The following is a 5,132-nucleotide window of genomic DNA, read 5'->3' as shown; positions in this document are numbered from 1 at the left end:
TTGCTCATTTGTGTGACATTATGACATCATCAACTTATTGCTTCCAGGCCTTGCTAAAAATTTAATGGAGAAAAATGTAAATTTTGACTGCCAAAAGATTGATATTTCCTCATATAAGCTGAATATTTAATATTATTGAATTTTATTTTGGTGGTTAGATTGTATTGTCAACTTTACAATGAACTTGGCTGCAGCCATTTTTGTTGTTTTAGGTTGCCACAAGAAGGGGAGGGGGGAAAGGTATTTCTGGTTGTCTAAACATAAGCAAATCTTGTAAGAACCAAGTTCATTCTCACACCAAATGGGAGAAGGAAGATTGTTTAGTCAGAAAGCCCGCCAAGTTGTTCTGTGGGATAGTATGAATTGAGGGGTGGGAATTGTTACATTGTATTACTTTGATTCTTGGGGGGGAAATTTAGATCTGGTTTCACTTTTGACCATGCCAATATTATATATCCAATAAACATTCTTTGAGGAATTTTCTTGCCTCGGAGTTCTGATTTATTTGGACTCATTGATCAGAACCATGATATGTACAACATCTGGAGTCATGTTTCATGAGATGGGCAGCTATATTAATATAATAAATAAATATGATACATTAACTTATTATTAAGATTTTTCATTTAAAAATGCATTTTAATAATTTTTAAATTTGTTGCCAAAGTTAAAATACAAAACAGAGAAAAAAAGAAAGAAAAAAGAAGAAAAAACAAACAAGCATAAAATGGTGACAATAAAAAAAAATGTGTACAAAAAATAACAAATGACAAATATATTATTAACACTAACATAAATCATAAAATATCCACACTGGTTGAATGCTGAAAAATATATCTAAAATATCTGATACATTCTCTATCTCCTCTTATTTAACAGGTCTACAAGTAATTATAAACTTTCCTATCTATATTTAATAAAAAATAATATGTTGCATAGAAAAATGTCATTAATGTGGAAATCTTCCATGTATGTTACACACTGATCTTGATACCAATGAGTAGAAAAGATAATACTTCCCTTGCTCATACATTTTACAAGCAGAAAAAAATTGTATACCTCCTTGAAGAATGCAAAAAAAGTAATTAACTATGTTTAAACACAATCAACTCACATTTCCCTGTATTTTTGGGGTTGCAGTATTTTTAAATGCATGTTCATATTCTGAAATTCTTCTACTCTGTCATTGTATTCCCCCGCCATTCCAATTTGCCTTTCCAATTACTTTTTCCCTCCAGTGTTGCTTCACTTTTTCTTTCTGATATTTGATTGTTAAAACAGTTTCCTTCAAGTTTCCCTTTCCTTTCTGTTATTATAGTATTTATTACTAATAATTGCTTTCTGTGTTAGTGTTTTAATTGCAGAATAAGTTAAAGCTTGAGGCTGTGGTTCCAAACACAGATACTTGAAAGCAACTACACTAATGTCAATTGCATCCCCTTCAAATAGGATGCTTTTACCAGACTATTAAATTCTCTTGCATACATCAAAGACCTATAATTATAAATTTAGGCAGAAGATACTCATCTGAAAATCCCAAGGTTTCTATTAGCGTTTTAAATAGCCTCCCTCCGAGGTTGTGATCAGATCCAGTTCTGCTTAGACAACACCATGCGCATTTCAACCATGTTCTAGTTCAAATTTATTAGTCTGATGTTCAGTGAGGAAATGTGAAGGGAAATTTATCAGTCAATAACAGGCAATCAATGATTATCAGAAGTTTGCAAATGAAGATTCACACATTTGCCTTTTTGAGGTAATGCATTTTCATTGTTCTCATCTAAAGCTTGTTCTCATCTAGTTTGAAGTATGAATTTGTTCTCATCTCGTAGGAACTAGTGAATTTAAGCAACTGACTTTGCAAAGTAATATCTAATTTGTTATAGCTGCAGTTAAAGCTAGGGGGCATTCTGAGAGTATACATTGTAAACTACAAATACAGGCCTCAGAATAGATTGTGGTTATTAGTCAAGGACTATCTATATATGAATGACATCACCATTATCAACCTGCATTGTTATACTTTTATAACAATAAAGTTTTGTTATATACTTTCCTCAGGAATCTATGTCAAACCTCATATATGTCATTTCTAGTTAACAATAATTTGAAGTGTGTATTTAGCATTATGTGTAAGTTATTTGCATTTGATAATACAATAATAGACTGGAAATGTGATATAATCGCAAGAGAAAGAAGACATATCTTACAAAGTAGGATGAATAGTATGAACCCTGAAAGAAGGTGGCTAACAGGGGACTCTTCTGATCCTTCTTAAATGTAATTCAGTGCCTGGATAAGTTGACTCTTTTATTAACCAGGTCCTGCATGAAATCTATACTGTTAGGGAAAAAGGAATGCAAGTGTTGCGAAATGAGAATCAGTTTGGTTAATGGAGGCTATGCTGACCTTTAACAAAATACCTTTAGGAAGATACTGTCACAGCAGTAGTAAAGGGTGACCTTCACTTCCATTAACGTTTAAAGAAGCAACTTGGAAAAAGTTTGTTTTAGAGGAAAAAAACAATTGGAAGGAAAGAAAAAGTATGAATGATACTGAAACAGTTGAGCCAAATATGATGAATAAAGACAAAATGTATTAATGTCAAATACTTTTAGAATCCTTTTTATTTTCTTAGACAGGGAGTTTTTACTCAGTATTTGCCTTCATGAATCCTTTTCACTTCCTTCTCCCATTTATTTACTCAACAGACAATTTTGTACTTTAAGGTATTTGAGAGCAGAATCTTGTTTTTTTCTACGAACTCTGCCATATACACAAAGTATGTATTGTATCTGACATCTACACAATAGTGATAAGAGAATGGAAGTAATAAAAATAATAGACTTGTTAACTGCATTCTTGTCTTATGGCCATTGCTGCCTTTTAAATGTTTAGATAGTAAGAAAAGAAGGTAAGAAAATAAAATAAAAGGAAAAGAAAAGAAATCTCAGTTATTAAAGAAACAGGCATGTTGATCTTGTTGGGACAGGTTCATTTTTCATAAACAAAAAAACTCTTCCTGCCTCTGATACATTTATAAGCAGCTGGTTCAGTTTGGCAGTATTATAAATGACACTGAAAACTTAATAAGGAATTGCTGGTTGGTTTGCCATATATCTGAAAGGCTGAATACATAACAAAAAAATAGTAATCAGCAATGCATGGTTTTTAAGCAGTTCTATTCAAAGCAAAAAAAAAAAAAGAAGCTCTGAATAAATCATTATTACAGGTCAGTTCTTATATGTGCCTACTCAGTAATATAACTCATAAAAATAGGAGATGATTAACACCCACAAAAATGTTACAACAGCCTATCTCAGTATGGTGCCTTCCTGCAACACAATACCGATTGGTCATGCAGGCTGAGACTCCTGGGTGCTGTAATCCCAACATATCTAGAACAGTGTTTCTCAACGTTGACAATTTTAAGGCATGTGGACTTCAACTCCCAGAATTCCACAGCCAGCATTGCTGGCTGTGGAATTCTGGGAGTTGAAGTCCACATGCCTTAAAATTGTCAACGTTGAGAAACACTGATCTAGAAAGAACAAGTACGGGAAAAGCTAGTTTTCATTTTCTTATAACCTGGTAATATTTAGAATTCTAGAGTTGGAACAATCGTTGGAGGTTTTCTAGCCCCACTCCATCTTCCCAGGGCAGAACGGTCAAACAGCCCTGAACAAACAACTATCGAATCCTTGCTTGAAAACTGGCAACAATGGAACTTCCATGACTCCTGAAAGCAGGCTCTTCCACTGCATAATATTTTCATAATGAGAAAATAACTTCCTATTTTGTATTTGGATCTCTCTCTAAATGTTCCACCCACTAGTCCAGTGGTGGCGAACCTATGGCATGGGTGCCAGAGGCGGCACTCGGAGCCCTCTCTGTGGGCACATGTGCCGTTGCCCCAGCCTCGCCTCCCCCTGCGACCCCCTCCTCTCCAGCAGCCCCCCTGAAGGAGAGTCGCCCTCTAGGGTGGCCCATGCGGAGCAGCGCAGCCAAGGACATGGCAGCCAGGCAGCATAGACAAGACTCTCCCTCACACCCCATCATGCAGTTGATGCTGCAGGGTGTAGGCAGAGGGTGTGGCCACCATAGCGCTGCTGGGCTGCCTGGGCGATATACGGCGGGCCCTGGAGGCGGTGAGTGGTGCTGTGGGCAGGCAGGACGGGGGATGGGGGGCAAAGCGGGGGATGGGGATGGGGGTGGAGCGGGGGCAGGACCAGTTTTTGGGCACTCGGTCTGTAAAAGGTTCGCCATCATTGCACTAGTCAGTAGGGGCCTGCTGGATTTAGGGGGAAGGGTGTTTCCAAAGGGAAGGGGTTTCTATCAAGAAGATGCAATATCTAGGTCCCACTAGAACACAACATTTAATGGAAGGAGCATCTCCCTTAGTGTTATCTTGTTTTGGCTATACCCACCTAGCTCCTTTAAGTGCTTTTAATGCGATTTAGCCTCCATGCCCTTATTATTTTCATCGCATTTCTCCGAAGTCTTTTCTTGAATTGTGGTGACCAGAACTGGAATGTTATATGCAATGTTATATAGTGTGACCAATGCAGCATAGGCAGAACTATCATTTCCCATGATGCTGATACAGGTAGTCCTTGCTTGATGACACTAATTGGGATTGGAATTTCCATAGTTAAGTGAAGCAGTTGTTAGGTAAAATATCATGTGACCACACTGCTTAGTAACAGCAGTTCCAGCAGTCCCAGTTGTGGTCATTAGGCATGGTCCTCATACTTCTCCTACCCTGGACAAATTGTTGACTCCACCCCACTGCTTTCTCCCTGGCTGGGCCTAGTAAGCTCTTTTTAGCAAACAAGGCTCTGCCACCCTTTTGCATTCACTTCTGCTTCAACTGCCCCACCCACCTATATCCCTCCCTCCATCCATGCTCTTTCAGCTGCTCTGCACTCTGCCACCACCAGCACCTTTCCCTGCTAAATCCAACTACTCTCCACTTTATTTCTCCCACTGCTTTTGAGTTGTGCCTGGCCAAGGGAGCTACTGGCCTTCAGAATACCTTCACAAGGCCTTCAGAGGCATTTCAGAAAACATGGTGCTAGTAAGAGGCTTGTGACTCTGATGTTTGATAAATGCTTCTAACTGGGCCTGATTTA

Source organism: Protobothrops mucrosquamatus, unplaced genomic scaffold, assembly GCF_001527695.2.
Source record: "Protobothrops mucrosquamatus isolate PMUCROS unplaced genomic scaffold, P.Mucros_1.0 scaffold949, whole genome shotgun sequence".
NCBI lineage: Eukaryota > Metazoa > Chordata > Lepidosauria > Squamata > Viperidae > Protobothrops > Protobothrops mucrosquamatus.
This window is presented reverse-complemented; position numbering follows the sequence as displayed.